This window comes from Pocillopora damicornis, chromosome 1 (genome assembly GCF_964200805.1).
Source record: "Pocillopora damicornis chromosome 1, jaPocDami1.2, whole genome shotgun sequence".
Taxonomy (NCBI): Eukaryota; Metazoa; Cnidaria; class Anthozoa; order Scleractinia; family Pocilloporidae; genus Pocillopora; species Pocillopora damicornis.
This window is the reverse complement of record NC_142670.1, coordinates 19,623,607-19,651,415: the sequence shown is the minus strand read 5'-3', so window position 1 is coordinate 19,651,415 and position 27,809 is coordinate 19,623,607. Positions and strand designations below refer to the sequence as shown.

Sequence of the window (27,809 nt, the reverse complement as noted above, 5' to 3'; positions counted from 1 at the left end):
GAGAATATAAACGTTCCTGGTGAGTTTAGCAGATCTCTTTCCAGAAGTTACCATAGAAATCTAACTATGTATGCAAATACGGCCAGATGTTCTAATAATGACCTTTCACGATTGGATTACGACTTGAACTGCAATTGAGGTATCTTTAAGCAATATAGCCCACTTTCTATCGGTTTACCTGCGTAATGACCCACGCAGGATTTTTGGAGAACACCAGAAATGTTTGTGACGCACGGGGGCCAAAAGCGAATGATTTACAAACTTCTTGAGTCAAAATAAACTTAAAACAATTGTCAATTTTGTATGGTTGATGATTCAACATTCCTGTTCCACTAAGAAATTGCGCCGACGATTTCTTTAGCTTAAAGCTTGAATCATGAATGTAAAGTTTCCAGAGGAGATTAGCTTGGAGTGATTTGGAGGTGAGGTTTCCTGGACGTAATTCCAAAATTAGATTAATAGCAACTAATGTCTTTTGCCACAGTCGCAAGTTTTATTGAAGTTAGGAATCCTTCAATTTGCATAAGTTTGGTTAACAAGGCTACTTCAGAGGAATTGTATTCCTGATCAGAAATTCTATTTTATAAAGCTATATACTGCAAACCGAATTCTTTAGTTTTAGTTTTAAAAAAAGTAATCAAAAGGTTAAAGACAGCCTTTAGTGTAACGTGTAATTGATGTCACCGTTCGAAAAAGAGGAAAAACTTGTACTGTCAACCTTTAATTCTTTGATTTTGCTTTCAAAATAAGGTTTTCAAAAGGGTGGGATCAATTGGACAAAGTAGAAAGAGCTGTCCTGCAAAGAAAGAGCTGTCATCCAAACGCAGTTCAAGTTTTGGTTTCAAAATAAAGTTAACTTTAATGCGAAAATTTTGTCACTCATTGGACAGAGAAGAAATGAGCTATGATATATATGGATATATAGAATGTCGGCTTCAAAAGGAAAAGAAAGTTAATAGCATAACACTAGAAGTTGTCTGAGACACTCATTATGAATATTTCAGGTCTATTTTTTGGGTTCTTCTTTTTTTTTTGTCTTCAAGAAACGGATGCGCTGGATATTTCTTTTCTCTGCGCATTCAATAAGTAAAACACAACGTCAGACTTTCTTCAGTGCCAATTTCATGTCGCACTTCTGCCCGATTTGGACACCAGATGATGTTTCACTTTATTAAATGAAGAATATTCAAGCGATGTTAAACGTTAGAAACCCAGAAACAGTAAAACTGCTGCTCCTAACGATGAACTGTCAACTCATGATCATAGAATCATGTATTGCCTAGCTTTTGCGAAAAAGCACTCCAACGTGCGCCATAAGATTTTAAAGCATCAAGAGAATTTTTTTTTTAAAGATTGGTCTTGACGAGTTATGAGCGCCACTAAGCAAACACAGTTTATTTGATGACTTGAAAGTAAACGAAAAAGGTAATTAATGTAGTTAGAAGCCTTCCAATCACCCGGTTGATAATATCTAATACATCTACGAGTACTTTTTACCTCAACTTACCTCATATGTTTTGCTCTCAACGATAAGTCTCTCTCCGACACAGTTCTAGCTTGAGTAAAATGATAATATTTATTCCGCATTGTTCTTAAAATTACATCCACACAATCAATAATAAAGCAAGTCACAAAAGTTTTCACCACTCTCCTTCATGCAGGATCTCAATCCACGTCACTAAGGTAAGGAGCAAACTAAATTAATTTACCTGTTATCTTTCGATGGAAATATCACATACAGTATGTGATAGCTTTCTTGTCTTCTTTTCGCTACTACCAAAAAAAATTACTTCTTTTACAATATTATTGATAAAATACGTTAGAAATAAAAATTGTAAAAAAAATGTTTGCACAAAGAGAGCTCTTGGGTGGTTAAGACTCTTATAAAATAGGGGGCAAAGGTAACTGAAATTGAAAATTCATGAAAAACCTAACTTAACTGAAAACTAAATGATGTATTTACAGTTCATTGACGCTAAGGGAACACTGAAATGGCCTCAAGGAAGCTGCAAGGGTGGTAACAGGAGCCATGCAAGGAACCAGCTCTGCGAGGTTACATGATGAACTTGCTTGGGAGACTCTTAGTATAGCAACTTCAATGTACAAATTCTACGTTTCAAAAGTTTTTTTCCATCAGCAATCACTGGCTGGAATTCTACGGACCTAGATGTCCGAAACTCTGTATCTCTTCCTGTAATATATTGCTAGTGAACACGAGGTCAACAACATGGCCGCTTCAACACAACTTTATTCCCGCAATGTATTCTGGTACATACTCAGTAACCCTAGAGGGTACTTAATATATTACACTTCCCATTTTTAAAGCAAAAACTCGGTCAATTTTCTTCCCGCATACTTACAGTAGGTTATATGATTGTTCTTTTACAAGGTACTCATCTGTTAATCACACCCGCCTTTGACTTGGGTTTTCTTGCCTACGAGAATATCTTTTCAAAATTAATAGTTGTGTGTCGCCTATTTGCGGGTGCAGTTTTCACTCTGAATCGGTGAAACACTTTTTCTTGTATTGCTCAAGGTATGCCGCTCAACGTAATGTCCACCTTACCTCTGCTGCTAATATTCTAGGTGAAACATGGTCATCGAGTAGTGCTGGTAGGAAACTAAATGTTTTATTGTATGTTGTCGGGTCTGTAAATTACGACGTCAACTGTGTTTTTTTCACGAAGTACAAAGCTTTATAATTAATACTAATAACTTCTCTGAGGCCATTGTTTGATTGTATAATTAATATATTCCTAGCTTAGTAAGTTTAACTCGTTATTTTTGCAACTTGTGTGTTCTAGCCGTTTTGGTGTATAGTATCACTTAGTATTTTTACGAGCTGTGCCGTCAACTTGTTACATAAGGTTTCAAAATGATAAAAGGTTGAATTTTATTTTCGATTGTTGTTCTCAAATCGCACACATTTGAAAGTACTGCAAGTACGAAAACAATTTGCCTTCGAAAGTATAAATTTGGAGTAATATCTTGTCTTTTGTCTATGGTGTTTTAAATTTCACCAACCAAGACCTATAATAGCCTAGAAAGTTTTGAACTCAGTGTTAAGTCCTTTTGTGCAATGAAACTCACCTCTCTTCTTATTACTCCTGATATAAAATCTTTCAGAATTTAACAAAAAGTTCTCTGGTCTGGCCTCCTTAGTCCAGATTTTCAGTTCACTTAATTTCTCCCAAATTAAGTAATTGAAGCTGTGAAATTGAAAATCATCGTTACACACTTGATTACATTCGACTGCAATCGACGATTTCAACTTTTTGAAGATATGTCTTATAAGCATCAGACCAAAAATAGCATGCTCATCCTTTTTTGCATTCTTGAGCGAAAATTTTCACACGTAGCACAGTGTCATTAAAATACAGAATCGCATCGTCCTTACCACCATCTCGCACTTTCCTGTAAGATAAATTACGATTAAAAATTAAAGACCAAGATGCTGTAATGCTAAGAGTGAAGGTATTTTTCGGATCTTTGCTAAAAACTGTTTGTGGAATGGGAGAATAATCCAAGAAACAACAAAATCAACTACGATGAAAAAAACAAAAAACTTCCAATTAGTACGACCCCTTTAACTAAAGTTTTTCCCTTACAACACCGCAGCAAGTACGCGCCCTTTTCCACTAAAGGTCCTTTAATTGATAAAGACGCAATTCAATGGGCAGATTTGAAACGCTGGAGTCAGGTATGGCAACTGAATGTTTTAGTTTTCCCATATACTTGTGATTATTTATCAGAGAGGCAAATCTTATAATGTTTAGTTGTGAAACTCTAAGCTACGAATCTTCACCCATTTCCTTCGTGTATTTCCACAGTTCTAGTGGCTTTAATGAGTTTATCTCGTGGCGCATTGCTGTACAATGAACGCTTTAGAACATTATATGACGTTTTGCTTTCTTAAAATGTAGCCTTGTTTCGTTTTGATTGCCCGATTATAAAACATCCTTTGGCTAGCCGCACAAAGAGTTATGTCAGTTGAGTTTCCTTTAAGTCATAGAAGTGTATTAGGCATTTTTTCACGCGAACATTTTAGTTTTAAGGCGTTTTCCCTGGAGCAAAGAGGAGTTTTGTGGGAGTCTTTCGGAGTCTTTCTACAACTTGGAGTTTTCTCATCCCCGGAGCCAAGATCAGACGTCAGTCACGATCGTTAGTAATGTTTTCTGTCGTCAGATTTATAGTTTAGCTCGTTTCCTCAGCTTGGACAGACCGTGCATTCCTTTTTAGTCTTCACCGCAAGTGTTGTAACAAGTCTGCTAGCCTGATAACATGATTTAGTCCAATAAACTTGTGTAAGAGTCTACTGTCTGTCCTGTACTTCTCTGTGGTTGACCTCTTTTTTTTAAAATAAACTCCTAGCCAGGTCACCCCAGTAATTTTTCAAGAAAGTAGTTTTAGTAATATTATGAACTCACCTGAAACGTTGAAGGAAAATGACAGTAATTTTATTCGCATAAGGAGCTCGTTTATTTTGTCACAGAAAGCCATACGGACCACGTACAATTCAATATTTACAGAGCTCTTTTTTTTATTTGCTTTTTTTTGGAAAGAGGTTTAGCACTACTTCTCCAACCTTAACTTATTTAACGCTTCTTCTCTGCTACAACTGTTTGGCTGAACATTCATTTTATTTAATGATTCTGTTAAGTTTAAAAGTAAGCGCTGTTTGTGTTAAATGTTACGCGCGCGCTCCGTGTCAATTTATATATCGCAATAGTTATCTCAATGTTTGTCGAGTAAAACGTTTAATTTAAAACGCGCGTAATCTAGTCGTTCAGTTGTTTAATTTAGTTTTAAACACGTGCTATTGTAACTGCTAACTAGTTATTTACCACAATGTAGGTCAACAATTGGATTTAATTTCCAACCATTCTGACGAAGGGCTAACGCTCAAAACGCCAGCTGTTAAACTTATTACGGTGGCCAATTCACGTTATAAACTCAGTTGATAAAATTAAATTACCCTTTTGTACCAACTTGCTCATCTCATATTCACTATTGGTAAATAACAAAAGAAAAATTTATCGAATTCATTTGCTAAATTTCGTTTAATGAACTAGCGTTTCATTACTTTGGATTAGCTCCAGGCTCACGCGTACGTTAAGAAAGAAAGAAAGAAAAATTAAAAAAACTGTGTTAAATTTTGCGTGTATTTCTGCAGAGTATTATTAGATCATGCAAATTTTTTGAATGACTAAATCTCAGACTCAATCGTTTAGTATGAAGAAATAAAAATTTAATTTACCCCTCCTGCCAAATTGTATCATGTTTGACCATTTCCCGGACTTCTCTTTAGCTTTTTTTGCTCGCGAAATTTCGGAACAAGCGAGCTGGCAAATAGAAACAGAAGAACCAACCAAAAGTTTATAAACATGGCAGGCGCCATAATTTGCGTCATAATGACGTGAACAGAGACGGAAATCCTCAAAGAGAAAACGTAATGGAAAGTCTGAGTTTTGAAGGTTTTCACACTCAGTGAGTTTGCAAGTTTACATATGGCATAAAAATTAAACATAAATTAATCATAACGGTGTCACAGCGACTGTCATTATGCTGAGGTCCATCGCAGCTAGATCATCATGACAATCTCCGGTCATCGCAGTGAAGAAAGCCTCAGAAATTACATCGGGCGCCCATCTAGTAACAACTAAAAGTTTTCTCTCATATCCTTTCCAATGCGTTGAATGGGAGGCCACTTCAGCAACAACCGAGTTTTACGGTGCTGTCATTCCGAGTAATTTCTATGTTCCTGTGAATTCGGTCGCCGTTCATTCATTAAAAACATGCTTTGAGCAGTTTCTTCTTTAATTTTCATTTGAAAAAACTCGCGTGAGCTAAAAAACGTGTTAAGTTTGACCTACCGAACTATTTCAGTTTGTAAACTCCTGCAGATTGAGAACTTTAATGGTTTGACATTTTTGACAGCTTTAGTTTTGTTCAACCAATGTGATTATTTGAACCATTCTAAAAGGATTCTGATTGGCTTATTTTAGCTTGCTTTATGAGACTGTAGAGTTGTCAACACTGTTTGTTTGTTTTAAAATTGAAAACAATGTGAGGGGAGTCGGACGTATTCTTTGTTATAAAAACAAAGAAAGAATGACTGTGCCCTGTTCTGTTGTAAAGCACATAGGAAGTGGCTAGTGCACTCAAGAGGTGGGGAGAATCAGTCGACTATATCTCGTATTTCTCCTCACGCTTCTTTCTTCCTGTGTGCTTTGCAGCAGAACAGAGCACAGGCAAGGCTTCTCTATTTGTTAAACGTAGCGCGCTAGGCTTACCTTTTTCCGGGGGAGCTAGCATGGTAAAATTCCCCTTGATTACCACAAGGCCGCACAACCATAACATGACGTGTGCAGTTTCACGCCGGCAGAAAGTTCCCGTCGAAAAAAGCCGCGAGATTTTTTCTCCCTTCTATACCGATTGAGGTAGACCTCAACATGAAAAGACAATCATACCAAATGACATTCGTTTCGAAAAAAAATGAGTTTGTAGTTCTTTTAAACGACGAAACTATTTTTGTGAGTTGAAAAACCTTCAAACTTCCCAAACGCGACGGGAGGTATGGTTGTTTTCTGACTTCACACGGGGTTTCGCGATGTTGGGGACCCTTTTTTAACATGGTAAATATTATTTTCAAGTGTTGATATGTCCCAGAATTGTAGCTAAATAGAAGATTTAGCTTTGAAATCGTACGAGGCATAATTTACGTGAGATTCTGAAAACATAATGTTAAATCCCTACCGCGATGATCAGATGACTATATTCCTTAAACAATTTCACTCTATATTCAACTGACGATTTGATGTCAAGACCTTAAACTCAAAGGGCCCCTTCATGATATTACCGATTATTAAACAGAATTACCTTTGTATCACGGAAGTAAAGGTGTTCCACAAAACGCAATGCGGATGGCTGGCCAAATCAAAATCAAAAATTAACTTTCATTTCTTCTGCGGATTTTTCGAGTAAGCTGATGTGCTCACCTTGCTAAAGTCAGAGGATTTCCATTTAACTATCACATGTCAATGCCAAGTTGAAAGATGCGAATGACTTTCGACATTCTCCTTCGTTGTGGTTAGCTAACGACGGCAAAAGGTTGTCTAAAACCCAAGAGCAGACCCATCGCTCTGCTAATTGAATCTTTTCTATTTCGTTTCTGCTCCTTTGTCACTGCTAGATCATTTGTGGATTCTTTAGAGACCTTAAGGACCGCAATCAGGGAGGCAACGCTGAGGAAAATTAATTTCATACTCTTCTTAAGACATTTCACCTGTAGGTGGATGTGATAACTGTCCCCGACGGTGCCAGTTGTCATTTTTCCATGGTAAGTTTCAAAAACTAACCAGCGATTTTCCTTTCTTGGTAAAGTTTATGTTTTTCTCATGAAACGCTATGTAAATCAGGTGCTCAAATTCTTACCACTCTATTTACATGTGTTTGTCCAAGATTTTGGACATCTAGCCATGAGTAGTTTAGGTTCAGTAGTTTGCCTAACAATGTAATAATATTTGTAGAGATAGATTAACTGTTGATCCCTTTCACAGAAGTACTAGTGTTACGATTCGATCAATTCAAGGCTTTTGCTTTAGAACCGTGCAGTAAAATGCTTCATAGGGTGACCTTTCCTTTTATTTCATGGAACCTAAAGAAACTTGTAAGTTGATGGAATAACAGAATGTACTTTCAGGAGTTAAAATAGTAAATGGACCAGGTTGTAATGAAGTTGTTACATCTTATGTTATCCTGCATTCACTGCGTTGATCACTGACCGGGAACATCCATGTGGCTCATGGCTCTTTTAGACAAATTCATTACAGCGGCTGACGTGGAACACCGTTGGAATCATCTTGTCAATTGGACTAAAGCTTTCGACTGTAGAAAAAATAAGTGTAGTTTTTTTTGATATCTTCATTAGGCTTATCCAACAGCCTAGTTCCAACAATCCCATTGTTCTGGTTTCACGTGAGTAGCAAGGCACTCCCTTCCACTCGTCTTCGCTCGCCTGAAAAGAGCCGTAAAGGGACAACATTTTTTCGATAAATTTTAGTCAGTCAATTAAAAAATATATCATAAGTAAAGCTTGATTTGAAATTCAGGGCCGTCTGCTCACCTTCTCACTTGAAGACCACTGTAATCCTGTAACGCATCAATAACGAGACTTAAAAAACTTTTATTGTTGGTTTTTTGTTTGTTTGTTTGTTTTTCTTTTATATATCAGACTCAAGATAAGGTCTAAAAGGTGTTTTATTGAAAGCTCTGATTTACAGTAAACATGATCCCCTTATTGTTAACCCCTTAACTTGGAAAAAGTTCTTACTCCGTGCCATTTCCCTCTCTACTGTAAAAACCTTGTTTGATGATCACATTTAAACCAGGCTATGAAATAATTTGAATATCACGTACTACAATGAACTAGAATTCTCATTATGAGTTAAAAAATTCTAAAAATTAACTACAATTTAGGCTTAAACACACTACCAAATATCTAATTTAGTGACATTCTTAGACCTTTTTTATTATTATTAATTTTTTTTGGAGTGAAATATCGATTGTATAAGGGTAATATCTCCGAACGTCTTTTTAAGTCTTAATGATTATAATGCTCGCAAACGAGTTATGAAAATTCTAATAAATGGGCTATTTAGATCATCGATGCACTACAAAACGTCTAATAAGCGATGTCTAACCCTGTTTATTTTTGTCCCACTACATATCTTAAAGCTTGTTTGCGTACCCAAACTTTTTTCTAAGTTATCTGATAAATCTATACTCATGACAAACGTCCTAACATAGCGAGAATAGACGTCACTTTCCCTCATATTAGTTACTATAATGCTCGAAAACGAGTTATGATAATTCTAGAAATGAACTACTTAGATAACTTAATAAACTGCTAACTGAAACATTGATTAGCGATGTCTTATTCAGTAAATTGTTCTTCTTTTTGTCCCTTTTGTATTAATTTCTCTTGCAACTAGAGATACTGTTGAAAAAAAAGAAAAATTCGAAATTTACCCTGATAACTCGCCAAAGGTGCTGTGGAATTAGGCTATTTTGATTGTTGTTATTATACTGCCGAATCCCCCGTAGCTAAAGTCCAGACCATGATTTTTTCAAGTTCCTTGATATAATCTCCAGCCCTAAATAACATTAACCGTAACTCCTATTAACTAATTGCTCGGAAAAAGTTACAACAAAAAAAAAACTATAAGAAATGAGATTGTCAGGATGCTAATAATTATCTGCCATTGGAAATCTTGAACCACACAACTGTCTAAGTTCTATCGTCGAATACTAAGTGCTTTGGTTTTTTTTAGACTCAAAATGAAACACTCTCCCAGAATTAGTCAAGAACCTAGAAATGACTTATTTAAATTTATGTTTTACTGCCAAATCTCTTCTTATTATTATTTAAGCCCGTTAGTCTTTTTTAAAATCAGTACACCTCCAAACTTCTTTGTTCTTCTCTAAATTAAGGAGATTTCATAAATGAAGCAAGCTGAAAGCGATTTCAGTTAGAAATACTCGTAAATAAGACCATCAGAATTCTAAAAACGAACCATAAGATCGTCAATATACTACTAAATATCCAGTAATTGACGTCTGTGCCTCTAAATGATTCTAAATTTTATTTTTTTATTGTTTGTTTGTTTCCTAAAATAGAGATACTAAGAAACGTAACTTCCAAGCATAATCTAAATGCTAAACATTTGCTTTGGTTATGATGTATGTCATTTTTTTAAAATTACGGTTTTAGGAAAACTGAAGAAACTGAGGTACAAGGTACTCTAAATGGAAGCTATTCATAGACTTTAAAACTTTAAATTCCCTCTAAACTACGAGTAAGCCTAATGAAGCCGAAAACATTACAATGAAAATCAGTTAAAATTCATATCTAAAACCACTGAGGAATTGCTTCTCCCTCAAAGTAAATCATGTATACTACTAATGATAGCAAATAACTTCAATAAAAACGATCAGTAGATGGACATAATTTTTCTAATTACTACATAATTATTACTAGAATTGCTTTTTCTATCACTTAAATCCTTCTGTTCTTTTCTCCAACCATGAAGGTCTCTTTTACTAAAGGAAAGAGAAAAAAAACAAATTTATCAATGCATGAAGAACAACCAACCAGAAAGTTAGTCGCTCATTTGGCTTTGGCAGTCTAAACCACAGGCACCTTGAAAATAAATCACTCCATGCCCGCTGGTTAAGCAGATAGTCAGACAGATAGTCTTACTGGCAGTCTGAGAGACAGTATAAAAGAGAGTCAGGCAAACAGTCAGGCAGACAGTCCGTCAAAAGGTTAGGCAGAAAATCACATAGACATTCAGGCAGACAGTTGTGTACAGGTTCAGGCAGACAGTCAGAAAAACAGTCCAGCAGACAGTCTGGCAGACAATAAAGCAGACAGACAATCATCCAGTTTGGCAGACAGTCAGGCAGATTATGAGACCGTCTTTCAGCCAGCTCAAACAGTTGATGTAATCTGACGGCTTACTAGTCAATTGACCAGTTGGCCCATCAACCAGATTGTTAATTAGAAACTCTAACGGAGAACATTTAACATTATCATCTAAGGTGATTACACTAACTCATCTTATTAATCAGTAACTTGGGTGGTAAGGTTAGGTCAGCAGGCAGGTATGCTCATATTTTTACTTATCGTACATCACCAAAATCAGGATAAAATCGTTTCCGTTTACAAAACCACAAGCAGCAGATTATAACTATTACGAATCACACTGCTTTCTTCCACGCCAGCAGCAGCTTAAATCCTTGCACATGCAGTTTTTCTTTTTATTTTAGTCACCACAGGCTTAAAGAATATAAGGAAGTGTTACATTGTTTGAGTGGGAAGGAAAATCAGTTGATTCAGGTTATAGCGAGGCATAAGAACCTGATAGTTCAAGCAATCACCAGAATCAGGATAAAACCGTTTTGGTTTGCAAAACCACAAGCAGCAGGCTGAGATTATAATTTTTACGAATCACATTGTTTTCTTTTACGCCAGAAGCAGCTTAAATCACTGCAGATGCAGTTTTCCTTTTTTTTCAGTCATCACAGGCTTAAAGAATGTAAGGAAGTGTTACATTGTTGGAGTGGGAAAGAAAATCAGTTGATTCAGGTTTTAGCGAGGTACAAGAACCTGAGGGTTCAAGCAATCAGGAGTCACTTTTCCCAGCATATGAACGGCAAGGCATCAGAAACAAAAGTCAGAGATTTTTACACTACTTCTCAAGTATGAGACTAATTCCAAAAGTTTGATAAGAACTCAATCAAAAGACAATTTCTTTTTCAAGCTTTGTTTTCCGCAAGCTTTCAGTCATTAGTATTCAGAATTGCTGAGGGATATATGATAAATATTTACCTTGGAACGAAAATAGAGAACTAAAGTAGAGGACATAAAAGATCAAACTCCTCATCTTCCCCTGGATGGAAAACGAAAAAAGATGACTATTAAGCTACTATAATCTGGTACACGATATTTCGATCATTATTTTTATTTAATGACATATGCCACACGGCAGCTATGTTTTACAAAAATATTTGTAAAGCGTCTCCACAGATGTCAGACAGATTTTGGCTCCTCGATGTTACGAAGTGTAATAAAACTTAAGTGTTCTCTTTCATTTCTTAATTCAGTCACAGTTAATTCAGTTAATTCAATACGTTGGACTGGTTTTGCGTCACCTTATGACCACTCTGAGTCGATGTTGGCTAATTATAAGGAATGAGTTGAGGGGGTAATTAAAAAAAAAACTGTGGTGCTTTTTCGGCGAGTAATATACATAATTTGGTTTCATTACCTGATTTAATAATATAAATTGGCCACCGGAAAGAGTTTCAAGGCTGACGTTTCAAGCATTAGCCCTTCGTCAGAGGGAATGGGGAGATTGTGGTGTGTGTGTGTGTTTACATAGACACAAACCACAGCTTTCGTTTATACCGATTTGAAATAAATTAATAAAAAAAATATTTCAGAGTTTTCCGTCTTTGTCCTTCTACTTCCTACTTCGCTACGGTGTTCTCAGAATCGGTCACCCAGTGGTCTCTCTGCTTCCACGTGAAATGATCATTGAACATGATGGATCGTTTGTTTTTGCTGCGTTTGAATGAAATAGGTGGTGGTTGCGCCAAGGTAGTAAAAGTCTGAATCATTTTAAAGAAATTTTAAGTTTTTAAGAATGATGTATTTAACTGATGGCTTTGAAATGTGGGAGTGAATTGAATGCAATCGGTAATTTACTTCTGTGACTCTTGTGGTGCTGACAGTCGATCAATTTTTTGGTTGTGGTGGTGGCCCGCTTGAACGACAGAATAGAATAGCTATTGGCACATTGTCTTTGATATGTCGGAAAAAAAGCACAGTCATAACTACGTAAAAGACGAAGTCTAACAAACTGAGAAAGGGCAGTGGTCTTCTTAACATGTAATGGTGCGGAGGTGAATATAACAAGTAACAATATAAGTCGGTAAGTTTGTTGTACACACTAGTGCATTAACCGTCGGCTTTAATTAAAACTTTGATTTCTAAAAAGGCAAAGACATGTCGGAAATTTCCTCGGTATATTTTAGACAAGGAGTTGACCGCGGTTATAAATTGCGGTAGCACCGATATATACTTCAATGTAGCGACGTAGAGTTTAGGTTTGAGGCCGTTGTTTTAACCGAGAAATTGGTGTTCGATAAGACCTACGAAAATATTGGCTTTAACTGGTTTCATTGTTAACTATTCTTTTTTTTTTTTGTAATAGTTGTCCCTGAATGAAAAGCAAGTGTGCATAAGCACTGTTTCGGCTAAGCTGATTAGTGTTTAAGAACTAGGTTCCATAACGGTACGAAGAGGTTAAGTTGTGCTTGCAGTTCCGCCAATGTCATATATAACATAACTTGCACTTGTTGCAAAAAGATATACATTGATGACACAGAATGGTGACTAGGTGGCCAATTTCTAAAACACCTTTGCAACGTATAAAGACGCATCCAAACGAGTTGCTAGATACTTTAATCTTCCTGAACGTTCTAGGAATCACATGGCAGTCTACAGCCTTTCCCTATATCTAGGCAGTTCAGAAGGGGGCAAAACTCTAGAGCAAAAAAATTATCTTTCAAATTGGCACTCTTGATCCCCACAGTATCAACAAACGCTTTTTATTCACTCTAATATTCCTTGTCACCATGTTCTCACCTATAGCGTATCTCCATTTTCCACATATAAACACTCACACAACCTAAATTCCTCCATTCGCTCTGACGTAGGGCTGACGCTCGAGGCATCAGCTTTGAAACTCTTCACGGGGATCAGTTTACATTATCAACTCGGTCGATAAATCCAAGTTATCTGCTTATAAGGAATGTTACCTTCCTCTTCCGTGTCCATGTCAGGCTCAAGCACTTTCTTGTCTTCTTCGAGGTTTTCAGCTTTTTAAGAAGATAAAGCATTTGATAAAATGTACATTAGTTTCAGTCGTTCAATCCTGCTTTGACTTGAGCATTTTAAGAAGTCATTATCTTTTTTTCCAGGGACTACCGAGGTAAAAGATATGCTTCAATAATTCATCTAGCGCGTTAACACCTTGGGTAACCAATCAAAATCTCTATTTCCTTTACCTTCGTCACTTGGCATTGGAATCTCTTCACTCTTCACTTGCTCCTTAGATTCTGTGTGATAGCAAGGTTGTTAGTTATAATGAGATATGAGTACTTTAAGGGAAACGTATAGAATGCACTATGTAACTGTCAGTGTTGCTGTGTAGGCTAACTTCATAATACCCGGCCCATGATCGAAGCCACCAAATTGGCTCATTTAGCTGTAAAGGTTTAAAAAAATTAAAGCAAAAAAAAAAAAAAAAACTGAACTGTATGCAGTTTACCTTCTTCAATTGGCTGTTCAGGCTCACGCTTTTTCTCTCCTTTTTGACCTGGAGAAACATATTTTGAAGAAATTTAGTTATCGAATACTTGTAAACTTGAAACTACGTGCATTATGACATGAGTAAGTAATAAGATCATTAAAACAAACGACATTTGTTGAAAATTTTTCAACTCGTGTATTAATAGGTATTGCGCAAGAGTCTTCTACCCTAAACGGGCATGAGGCAAGTGGTGTTTGGTGCACTTGCGTGTAGGGCATGAATACGTCTAATTTTGTCCAATTTCTTTCACTCTATTTTTTTAAGTTTGCAAGAGTAATTATTTTCAGTTAGTGAGGAAAGATTTTTTTGACCTTAAAGGAGATGGTGACCACCTAGCTTCTTCTATGAATTCATTCAGGGGACCGAAATAGAATATTTTTTTGGATAACATACAACGATATATAAATAAATAAACCACAAGCCAGCTTAGTGGAACCAGCCAGCACTTTGGGTTGTACGAGGCTCCTCTTAATTTATTGTTTGGTAGACTTACATAGTTTGTTTAAAAGTTCTTTACCTTCGACAGTCTTTTCAGTGGCTGGTCGGATGTCAAAATCATCCTCATAGTCTGTTTCAAAAGAACAAGTAGAGTAAACCATGCCATGATGCTTATGTTATACAGCTCACATTATTTCATATGTGCAAGTTTATGCGCATGATAACGTGTATTTGAAATCACACTTTTTCAAAAAACAGTTGATGTGACTCAATGCTTTCTTTCATTAACTCCAACCACATCATTTCTTGCTCAGCATCTTGTGATTCTCAGAAACAACTTTAAACAGCAGTCGAAGTTACAATTTACAGTTGTAATGATTACAGTTCCACTCTTGTGAATAAAACAATTCTGCATGACTTGTTTTAATATTTTTGAAATTAAAAAAATAATAACAAAAAAAAAAAAAATAATAGGCGGGGAATTTTATTTCAATTAATAAGACATGTTACCAGAAGAAGATGGGGTCTCATCCCCTCCATAGGCTTGTTCCATAGCTGTCGATGGACCAAAAAAATTATTTTCAAGCTTAAGTTATTTACCTTATAGTAGAACCGCAAACTTAAATCATGGAATGATAATTGTGAATACTTGTTAGTCATTAACTAGAGCTCTGTCGTATGGGAACCAAGTGAGGTTCAGAAAGTGCGTAAGGAGAACTGTCTCCAGAATTGTTGAAGGTAACTTAAGAAAGACCAAAGGAGTTAGTTTTATTATAGGTTTTTTCTTTCAGTAATCAGCCTATCGTGATTACATTGAAATTCATGGCGTTTATGTCATAACGGGAAGCCCTTCCTCTATTTTTCTTTTCTCAAAATGCACAAACAGAATTATCGGAAGAGGAGCAGAGTGGTATGTTTTATTTTTTTTTTAATCAGGAAGAGTGCTAACATGTGGTAGATGATTTAATTTAAATATATACACGTGCCATGCGAGTTGAAAACTATGAAATCAATCACATATTACCAAAATTATTTAAAAAAAAGTACATTCATACCCACGATATAATACCTACGACTACTGAGACGAATAATTTGCTTCAGAGGTTTCCCACTTGATTACCCACTTAGCTAATTGCGGAATTATGTTTCAGTGAAAATAAGTATACGGATGGAATACTGACCTGGTTGCAGAAAAGGCGATTCAGGAGCTTCCACTTCCGGGATTTCGTTGTGCTCTATTTCTTGCATTTCAATCTGCTCTCCTATGGGAAGAAAATGTGAGAAAAAAGGGAATAAAAAGGAAGAGAAGAAACAAAGGAAAATCATTATACATTGAACACTACCAAGTTGGAGAGAAGTCATTTAATTTGCAATTACACAAGGAATCATCATATATTACCCTCTTCGTTGTTGGCGTGTTCTTCATTCATAATCTGTCCCTGCTGATCATTTCCTGCTTCCGCTATGTAACAGAACAAAAAAACAAAAAGAAAAAAAAATTGTCTTAAACTTTTACAAACAAAGATTAAGGCTTATCCAAACATCAGTTTAAAAAGTCATTCTTCAAGTCAGATCTGCATCTTTAGAAGCTTATCCATCTATATTTTGAAAATGGTTCACAGTTTTACGCTCACATTCTATTTAAAAAAGGTTTAATTTGCAAGTGGTATCCATTTGCCCCAATATTGCTTGGTTCAGAGATCTGGTGCCTAAATTACGGCGCGAGAAAGAGGCGAAGTCTATCTCATCGGTATGAAGAATAATTAGCGAAAGTTTCTTGAATTCATTGTTGGAGAGTGAAAAAGTATTTGTGGGAGAGAGGAACTGATAACATAGCTAACAAATTCAAGATCCCAAATTCAACAGCGTAAGCGTACTTCATAATCCTATTGTACACGCTAATGACGTCAGCAGACATATGCCTCCAGATTGAAAATTTTCCTCAGCGATTGAATGCGAACTTGCGGACGAGTTTGGCTGAGAGGTTTTCAAGAAATTTATCCTTTCCATCCCGATTGAGATAGACCTTTAAAAGCTCTTATTGAAAAGTAAATCTGTGGAAGGATACTCGTTTGGGAAGCGATGATCTTTTAAGTCTTAAAAGCGATGGCAAGAGCTCTCGGGTGAGCAATACTACGATTCCCAAACACGATCCGAATCATGGATGGAAAACGGAACTGAATTTGCTGAAAACAGTCGACTTCGCTATTTTGGGGCATTCTTTTGCTCGTTAGATATATTTTTATAAGTGTTAACATACCTGAAGTATTCTGCAAAAGAAGATTTTGTTTTAGATGTGATAACTTTTGAACACAACGCTTCGCAATATTCTGGCCATGAAGTCAAGTAAACAGCAATCCCAGAAATGTGAATCTTTAACGCGGGTCGAACATACCCAAGGAAATATGATTCTTTTCGGCAATACATAGCGTACTTGGTATTTATTTGAATGAAGCGTTTCTCTCTGAAATTTTTACGTCTTTTTTGACTTACCTTTCAGTTCACGTTCATTGGGTAAACCCGACGTATATAAGAAGTGACTTTGAAATCTGATTGCCAAGTATGCACTGCGAATTTTATTTTAAAAATTTTGGTTTCTGAGTACATTATAACAAAAAACTGCCAAATTTTTTTCTAGCTTGGGGATAGGTTTTTGAACTTATCTAGTTTCATTAGAACTTGTGATTGTTCGAAGACGACTTATTTGAGACTAACTGCGCGCTGTATTTCTCGAAATTTTCCCAAATTGTGAGAAAACAACATGCAACATAATGCGTTGACAATGTTATAAAACAATTGGTTGATACTTCAGCTGTGCATTCGTGGGATATGAAGCATTTAGGAAGTTTTGATAAAACCCAAGAAACTAAAGTTTCGGCCGTTTCTACCGCTTGTTGCGCACTATCTTTACATTGCACAATAGGTTGCATATGCAATCCAAACTTGTGATGAACCGACAGATTTATTCTTCCGGCTGGTGATCTTGAAGTTCTCCACACTTCTAGTCTTGCAAATTACAGATTTCCAGTTCGCAAATGTAAGATTTTGGGTTCTTTTCACAAATGACAGAATTTTCATTTCGTTTCATATCATTTTGTGTTATTTTGCCTAATACAGTAACCCCTCGCTACGAATCAGCAGGAAAAAAACAGAATGCATCCCTCGCGCATAAATCTAACAGCTCTATATTTTTTTACTTTGCCGCCATATCTCTCCCACAAAAAAAAAAAAAAATGAAATAAAATAAAATTGACTGTCCCACTTTGAAGTTCGAAAAATTTTCGCTGATTTTTACTACCTCGGTTTTTCCTCTTTATACCGATGACAGTTCATTCCCGCGCCGAAGTTGCGGCACTTTATCTCTGAACCGCTATAACTCGGAATAGCTCATGAACATTAAATTATGATTTCTAATCGGGTCGTTTCTCCTATTGACATTATAAATTTAGTGCTTAGTCCCCATTTCTTCCCACAGTTTTAGTCACTCTCTTGCATTAATTTCTTTTCTTGCCGGCCTCTTCTACAATACCTTCTGTTCTTTACGAAAACCTGTTATAACATTTTTTTTATTATGCCTTTGAGATTTAAAAAAAATTCTTTTTGTCTGTTTGTTTTCGTTTTCTGTTTTTTTTTTTATATTGGAAGCAATGTTTGTTTTTACCATTTCATACCACTTTCATCCTCATCTCCTCCAAGGCCTTATTATGGTATGTATAAATGCACCGTACCTTCTTGATTTTGTCCACTTCGGAAAATAGATCGAACATTGAACCACAGTTTCCTAAGTTTTGGTTTCAACACAGCTTGCACCTATACATTATCAATTTATGCGGCAGTTAATGAAAGAGATATTTACTAAATTGCATTTAAATTTAGGTTTGTCTCCATGGTTATAACCAACTGTGTAGAAGTAAACAGAAAAACTGTGCTTCTCCACTTCTGGGGTACTTCGCGAAAAATATACAAAAACAAACTTTTATCGACTGTAACTTGAGGGTCTGAAAATATAATTTGTCAGTCGTAATAAGAATAAATTTGAAAAAGAGAGAGGTTGCCTTTGAGTGAAAGTATCAAAATTTCTGGAAAACAGTGGGGATAATCGATCTGTGTTTGTTTCAAAAATCATTTCGCAGGGGTGTCTGTTAAGACTGAAAATGACAGTGTATCGTATTTCAAAGCCAGAGAAAACTGTTACCTGTGGAGTAGAAAGCGTGTACAGCAGTGGGTTGATAGCTGAATTGATAGGCAGGGCGAACACTGCAATCCACACTGCCAGATCACCAGGTGGATCAAACGTTTTCTCGACGTGCGACTTGATGCCGATAGCAATGATTGGTATCCAACACAGGAAATCGGTCAGAATAATGAAGAAGACTCTTTTGGCAAGTGCTCTTTCCCTTTTCGCCTGTGCGCTTTGTGCTCTTGCTCGTATTTCACGAACAGTTCCATGCGCACCCAGCCGTCTGCTCGACGACCATGATTTCAACAAGATGGCAAGATAAGCAATCATTATGAAGATGAAAAGAGAAAAATTGAAAATGATAAAGATGGAAGTGGAGAATTCCCAGCCTTCTTGTAACTGCGGGGAAAGTTGCAGGGGCAGGCACACCACGTTCTTGCCATAATACCAGTCACCAAAGTATCGCATTCCAGACAAGGGAAGGAATGCCATAATGCCTCCTACCAGCCAGATAACTGCGCACATAATACGGGTCTGCCTTGGTGTAATTTTTGCAAACGTGTAAGGAAACACAATGTTCTTGAGCCTGTCCCATGCAATCAGAGAAATCATCATAACAGACACCTCGCTTGAAAGGACAGACATGGCGCCATTGAAATGGCAAAACCAGCCGGTGCGCCACTCATAGTCGTGCAGGTAGTATTCCCCTGACCATTGCAGGTCTTTTATACCTATAATGATGAGGTAAATACCCATGATGCCGTCTGAAATACCAAGATTTACCAACATAATAGACTGGACCATATTGTTATCAGGGAAGAAATATTGCCACCCAACTACGAACACAGACCCAAGCAACGAGAGAAGGCCGACAACCCAAAGACTCCTCCTTGGAGCAAGGTTGCGGAACATGGAGTGACAGCTTGCGAAGTTATCATTGAAGGCAAATTCGCAATCGGCATCCTGCCTGAAAAGATCAAGGTGGCAGCACATCAGGTTGGTGTCCAGAGTTCTGGAATTAGAAAAAGAAGAGAGAATTAGAAAGGGTTTATCGTTACAACAATGAGAGCAAAATAAAAAAGATTATCGAAAACAATCGGCAAGAAAATCGTGATCTATGCTGAGGCAAAGATAATTGATAAGCATTTTTTCATAAATTAATAGCAATTAGAGAGCCTCGCGAAGCATACCTTAGGCAATGGTATTTAATATCTAAATGTGGCTTCATATCATTTCAGTATCGGAATAGATAGAAGATGTTGGCATTAATGAAAATTTCTTGATCAACTGAACCATAACAGACTGAAGGAAACAAAATTATTAAAATGGTTGCATCACCCACATTACAATTTGAAAATAATTTCTATTTAAAGGGTAATTCAGACAACATCCGCCCCAAATCTCCTATTAAGCCGTCGTGTTGAATTATTATAATGGAGTATTACACTCTGATAATGTGCGGCAGAAGCCCAAAAAAGCCTATGGGGAGCTCAGCCATCAGGTTGTAGTGCATGAACCTGCAAATTTAGATAGAAGGTGAAAATAAAGTTAGATTATAATAAATTGTCTATCTCATTTTCCCAAGCCTTTCCTTTGACTTTAACAAATTAAAAATTATACCCAATTAACTATAATACTCTAAATTAACTTCACACCTGCATCTTATCTGCTTGCAATACATGCGGCTTTATTGTAGGTACCGTGATAAAGAACTGCCATTTGCAGTGAACTTACAAAAATCGCAGTTCCCGGGCATGATTGAAAGTCGTGCTAGTGACATTTTGTATTTTATTGCCAAAGATACTTCTGTAAAAAGTAATAACATAATTATTAACTAGCAGATGGTAATCAGGGTCTTGCATTGTCTGATTCTTAAAAATTACACCTGAAGTTGCCGTCGGAACTATCATAGTTCTCCACTGCATTTGTTTGCTTTTTTGATAATATCCACCTTTGCTCAATAAAACCATGTTTATAGCAAGCCACCTTTTTTTCGTTAAGAAAGTAGATAGTAATAAAATTTCGCTGTTGAGCATTACAATTTACACCACGCCTGTTAAAGATCATGTTAACATTTTCAAAAAAGAATTCCATATTGTGCATCTTTCTGTTATGTACATTTTCATCTTTTAAAACAATTAAAGAAATTGTTTCGTATGTTTTCAGCTGTACTCACAGGCCCTTGAGGTCCTTAACGCCCTCGAAAATCTTGTCGGGCAAAGCCTCGATTCTGTTCTCCGAGAGGTGTCTTAAACAGGTGAGGGGGAATTTAAATTAATATACAAGTAACATAGCATAAATAGGCATGGCACATCTAATTTAAACAGCAAAACTGATATCAAAATTATACCACAATTATATCGATCTGGTGACAAAGATTGTGATCCATTTATTATAGAGGCTATTACTAATAGAGGATACTAACTATATTTACTAAGGTGTTCCCTATAATGGCTCCTGATTTTCTATTCCAACTAATATCTGTGTAGGTTAATTCCCTCAGAAAATTAATTTCATGACCGTTTTAATCCAAACCTTCGCAATTAAACTCAATATTTATAGACTCAGCTAAATTGAAGCCATTTTTTTCTTTGTTCAAAAAAGCTCTTTTCCTTTCAAGTTAACTTTATCATTGCGGCTCTATAATCTGAAGGACGAATATGAACAGAAATCTCATTTTTGCACTTGAGCCGTTTATCGCTTAAACGTTAAAAAGAAAAACCTTGCTAATATATGATTATCATGCCCTTTTTTGGGTATCACCTCTCTCCATATAAATATGTTTAATTTGTAGACATTTTCATGTCAACTTTTATTCACTGAATGAGTTTTTTTTAAAATTCATATGAATGGGCTGGTTTTAAAATATGCTTAAGATTGTAACAGATCATAATGAAAAATTAACGTTTAAAATCTAAGTGTACTTACAACTCGAACAACTTCACTAAGCCCTGGAATTGATCTTCATGAAGCCTCTCAATTTTGTTGTAGTCCATTTTCCTGAAAAAGCGCGTTGTAGATGTTAGACTGAAATACACACATGAAGGGATATCTTTAAATCTACTTTTGCCTTAATTATTGTCACGGAGAAGCGTTACTCCGCGAGATTTAAGTAACACGGGATCCCTCCGCGGGATTCCCGAAAACACGTGCAAAGAAACGGAGAGGCATTTTGAGAATAAAATCCGCCATGTTGAGTTATGTTTGTGTGAATGTGGTCCTCACTCGCCCATCGCGACAATTATCTTCTTAATTTACTGCAGCACAATTAACTCCCAGGTTTGATATTTGAATATCATAGAAAAAAAGAAAACATTAGACCTACATGTAACTTTAATGCTCTCATGTCAGAGAAACTTATTACCAGAAACCTCTGCTCGAGGTCTGGCCCGGGTTGTTCAAAGCTGGGTTAAGGTAACTCAGGGTTAGTGGGAGATTTGATTTCAGGTCTGAAAGCTTTAAGAGAAAATTCAGTTCAAATCTTTTTGCTTCCAATTTGATCATTGGATGTTCTAAAAAGAATAGTGAAAATTTTCCCTAAAAGACTCTTGGACAAAGAAATAAAGAAACCTGAATTAAAATTCAACCCTGGGTTAGGGCTAATCGAGCTTTGAACAACTGGGCCCTGTGGTGTTTAAAGCTGAATTTGAAAAATCGTAAGTAGTCTATTGCCCATTTTTACAAAATTATATTATTTGGGTTGCTTTAGGATCTAAGTCAACAAATTCTTAGCTTCTGTCACAAAAAATAATTCCAAGACAAAAAATTTTGAGCTGCTTAAAATATATAAGAAATGTAAATTGTCATAAACTAGGAAGCCGATTTCTTCACTTCTTGTTGTAATCGCAAGGTAACTCTTGAAGATAATTTTGATTTATCTTAACTGAAGGAAAATATCACTTACAGAAATTTTACAGCTTTAATATTTTTAAAGATGTATGGCGGTAGATAACCAATTTCATTACTTGACAAATCCCTAAAATATAATAACAACCATAGCTACAAATCTATAATCATGAAATTACCAATATTGATTCATAGAATAAAACTCCTTAAGTACCTCAATTTTTCTCACCTAAGCACATCAACGTGATGAAGCATTCTAAAATTCGTTTAAACAGCTTTACAAAAATTGACCATGAAATCTTCATGACAGCGAGACAAAAAGTGATCTATAGAGTTTTTTACTAATGCTTATGGAGGAGAATGATCCAGGGGTAGTTGGTGTTCTTTTCTTTTGCTCTCCTCATAATAAATGACCTGTTTTAGCATACTTTCATCTGGCAACTTATTTAAATTTAGCACGAGAACTGTGCTGTTTTAGTAACAGAACATGAGCGCTCGCAAATTTCGATTTATACACATGTCAGACCTTTCAATTTTACCTTACATGTTTCTGTTAACTGAACATGGGCACGCAGCTTTGAGAAATGTGCTCTTGGAAACATTCACTGACCTCTTTTAGCATTTTTTCTTTTGTTGAATGATTAATGTACTCACAGATATTTCAGACTGGAAAGGCTGTTAAAAATTCCTTCCGGTAGAGTCTTCAATTTGTTGTTTGACAGATAGCTAATAGGAATGACAAGACAATAAAGTGCGTCTTAATTCACAATTTTATTTGAAATTCGTTTAAAAAAAAGACATACAGACAATGGTCATTAAGAATAATGAAGGAAATGAAAGTAATAGTGTACAAGCAATGTGCGTAATGTGCAATCGCCATGGCTGGCTCGCTAATTTTACAGAAAAGGAATAGCCACTTGAAATTTGATCGCACCCTTAGCACTGCTATCTGAGGCTGGTAGAAGCTGATTATCTCTCCTATTCCAGTGAATTACTCAGTAAAGAAATCATCGAACCCGTGTTTTGTGCAGACACCTAACTAGTTCACAACAGAAAACTATTTAATGACTAGACACGATCTATGGCACGCATCGATTTCGTTGCTTTATGACTGAAAATCTTCTATTCTGCTTATCAGAACAACAATGGCGATACAGTTTGAGACGGTTCAATTGGTTTCTTTCCGTTTTTAGTGCTGAAGGCAATATCAGAAATGGAAATATCTCCTCCAATCTTGTATAATTATTGACGCAATAATAGGGTTAATAGATTATTATTATCAATAAATTCACACGAGCAGGCTTCTTTTGGAAGGGAGGCGACATTAAATGCTAATAATCATCCCTTAACCGCTGTTACAGAGCTAAATAGCTAAAAAGCGTCTGCATGTAACTTACAGTTCCTTCAGTCTTTTTAGATCTTGGAATAATTCGGGAGGCAATTCAGTGAAGTTGTTGTCTTGCAACCATCTGCGTTGAAGAAGAGAAATCTACTTAGTTTTATTGAGAAGTTTACAAATTACTAGTCTATTGGTTATATATTAGTGTATGAGCGATAAGAGAAAAAAAGAAATAAAATGTTAAAAAAAAATAAAAGAATGGCAGAATAAAAACCAAAACACAGTTATTTCTAATAACTGTATCGTGCGAAACACAATAAAACAAATAATTACATGTGGCTGATCATACATCACAACAAAATGCAATGTCATTCGAAGCAATGCAATACGATAAAGTTCTACGTAGTTATTCAACGAGTGGGAGGGCTGAACTGGAAAATAATAAGCTCGAGAGCATGGCGCACTTAGGAGTGGGACGGATTATATGATGTAACAAAATTTTAGAAGGACAACATCAACAAACTGATAATGGTTTCTCAAGCTGATGCAGTGTTAAGAATTAATCTTCACTTTACCTCAATTCTTCAATTTTTATCAACTTGGAGCAATGATTTGCATCAGAAGATATATCGATAAAACTTTTCCAGAGAAATTCTTTGACAAAAGAGGTCTCGCTTGAGTGCAGTGAGAATTTAAACCTTTCCTAACTTTTAAAATCTGACTGATTTCGAAAAGTTATCAGTGCTTTCCTATTATCTGATTCTGTATCATTGCACAGTATGAGTCACAAAAAAAGAATTTAATACATTGAGATCCTGCAGTGGGAAATTATAAATTGCGTAAATTTGTTTCTACGGGTAGCAATGCCTTCAAAAACATTATTTTCATATTCACTTACAGTTCCTCTAAAATTGCCATTTTTTTGAAGGTGCTTCCATTTAATTCTTTCATGTCGTTGTCATTCAGGCGTCTGCGTTATTTATCATATGAACTGATTAATAGAGTTAAGATACGCCTGGGCTCAGTTGTTCGAAGGCCAATTAATACTAACCTAGGGTTAACTTTCAATCTACGTTTCTTTATTTATCAGTTCAAAAGCATTTTTGAGAAAAAATTTCCAATTTTTTTTCAGAACATTCAATCATCAAATTGATCATCAAATAGATTTAAACTGAATTTTCTTTCAAAGCTTTCAGATCTGAAATCATATTTCACACTACCCTGGGGTATCTTAACCCAGCTTTGAACAATAAATAAATTCGAGGATGGTGAATCGGAACGTGGAATTTGATGAACTTGTCAAGGTTTCTCTGTAACACATTGACTAGTATCAATTTAAAACAAAGACACTTAAGGGGTTTTAGAGCTATTCTGCCGCAAAAGAGGCACATCTTAGCCGCACTTCAAGAAAGATTTGAAAATATTTTAGGTATCATTAAATCTGTCAAATTCCTTGTTCCTCTGGACATGCGATATTGGCACGCAGGTGATAACAGGTATGAAATTTGAGTTTTATCAGCAAGTGTGAGGGTTGGCCGCGACACTCAGTTGTGTGTGATTTGTTCTTTTAGAGCAGAGTATGAGATAAATTGAGCAGGATTTTTTTTTCACCTTTGAACTTTACATATCTTAGGTTCTTAAACAAAGTATACGACTCACTGGTCGGTAATCCTGAGTTTAAAAAATAATAACGACAGATAAATGTTACTCACAAGAATCTCAATTCTGTGTTCCAGTCGAAGATTCCGGGTGGAAGGTTGTGCAATTGCATCTCAGACAAGTACCTATTGATACAGTCCACATACATAAGTGTTGCATAACGTACAAAGAGCAGCAATACCGTACCAAATCACGTATTAAAATTTAAGTGTAACTTGAGGCAATGACTATCTTTTTGTAATCATTGCGATTTCATCTCAATTTTTTTTCCTTAATACGGTGTAAGACGAGTTATCTCCTTAAAAAATAAATGGTAAAACAAAGTGCGTGAAGTAAATAATTCAAGTGAGTTTAGCATTTTTTTAAGGGGGGGGATAAATTAAGTTTTTTACGAAGCTATGACCTTCATTTGAAGTCCATTGAAATTCACAGTGAATGTTATGTTTTTAAGTTACTTAATTTTCATGATCGTCCGGGCCATAAGACCTTTTAATCATGTGTCTTCTAGTAGAAGACATTTAAAGATTTAATTTTGAGTATATTATGAATTACTAACGCCCTTTGAAGATTAATAAAGGAGCACATTCATAGAAACACATTCAAAGAAAATGTTTCAAACAATGGCAGTAACGAGGGAACCCAGGCAAATTCGTAACGAAACAAAAAAAAAATTAAGATTCCCTTTCCTCCATTCTGTTTTCGTTACCTTGCGATATTTTGAGATGTTTTTACCGTAACAAGATAGCCTGCTATGTCAATAACAAGATATTATTCGTGATATTAGATACATATGCAAATTTTGCTGCTGGGAGCCAGTTAGGCCCTAACATTTTGTACCTAAACTATGCTTATTAACTGAGAAACAAAGAAAATTGTTGATAAAGCTTGATACCTTCGATTCGTTTTAATTCTTTGTTTGTTATTTTCTTATTCTGATAAAACACATTTATACCGACAAAATCATCGACTACCTGTAGAAGTGGCGACTTAATATTTAAAAATTTTGATTTCAGCATCATTTTTCCTTTCGAAGCCACTTTATCGTCTGTGAAAGCGGAGAATGTGATCAATGTAATCTTTACTTCCGGTGTTGCCTGTCCTCTAGAAGACGAACGGCTAAGTATTGTGGCAACCAAGACATTAAAAATTTGAAACTAGCCTGAACCAACTAGAGAATGAATCAGTCAGCGATAAAAAATGTCACGACTTTGCTAAGCTTCCCTTCAAAAAGACTGAATATATGCTGATTTTACATGTAATACTACTTTTATTAAAAACAGAAAAAAATTAGGATGGTTTTTCCAAATTATGCCAAAAGTTATGTCAAAAATAATACTTAGAGCTGGAGACGTCATCTAAAATGGCGTTTCTTCTAGATTGTTTTAATCTTTCATCAAAAATTCTTGGCTTGTCTAAGAAAAAGGACTCAGAAAATTTACGTGTCAGCCAGTTATTAACTATAAAGACAAATTATCATTGTACTGCTCTATTGCTACTTTTATAACAAAAAATTATACTTACAGGTACTTCAAGTTGATATTTGTATTGAAAACATCTGACTGCAATTCCTTCAACGGGTTACCGGACAAGTAACTACAATTTCAAGAACAAAATCAGGTAAAGTGCATTGATAAATAATAATGATAATGGTAATAATAATAACCATAATAATAACAATAATAATTTTTAAGGGTTTTAACACTTTAAAGCTAGCAACCACTAAAGGAGAAAGATATTACACCCAAAAATATTTGTGATTAAGGTTAGACTGCGCATGTGTGATAGAGAGTAGCGTGTCAGCAAGTGGTGAAAGTACCGGACCCGGTGGTCTGGGTTAGAGGCCACGCCCAAGATACTCATGGGGTATAATTGATCCCCCGGTTCCAATCAGTGACAGTGTTCCCTAAACGAACGGATAGTCTCCGTCCATTCAGTAGGATTTCCCACCTCTCTGGGTTTCTCTCTTCCCTGTTTACCTTGCCCTGTTAAATTTATAACTTGGGATTGTCATATGGGCTATTTATTTAGGACCATGTTATTCTCCAGGAGCCCATTACTTCTCTGCTCTTTCTTTTTCTGTTTTAATCGTGACTTCCTAACTTATGCATTTACACCAAATTACGGTCTGATGGTGAAAAGCGCATTCTTTGACACATCAAACGCACAGTCTCAATTTGCACTGAAATTCAAATCCCAATGCAACTCAGTCCGTTCAAATAATGCTGAAAACGTTATTTACAAGCCCATAAGATTTTCACTACTGTAAATGCTGAGTTTTCAGAGTTGAAACAAATTCTGTATAAGTGCAAAATTTTACCCGAGCCAACATGAACAAACTCATATCATAGCTAAATGATACAAAATTCTTGGTTGGTCTTTCTGGTTGTCTTACATTTATCCCTAATTT

General features: G+C 35.9%; 1 long non-coding RNA gene across 1 annotated transcript; it reads right to left on the bottom strand.

The window, feature by feature from the left end:
* Positions 1-13,543: 13,543 nt before the first annotated feature.
* On the bottom strand, positions 13,544-15,016 carry LOC149052566 (uncharacterized). Its single transcript, XR_016186219.1, has 3 exons — positions 14,458-15,016; positions 13,899-13,946; positions 13,544-13,686 (listed from the first exon to the last, which is right to left on the bottom strand). It is a non-coding gene; the product is annotated as an uncharacterized LOC149052566 (long non-coding RNA).
* Between the last annotated feature and the right edge of the window lie 12,793 nt (positions 15,017-27,809).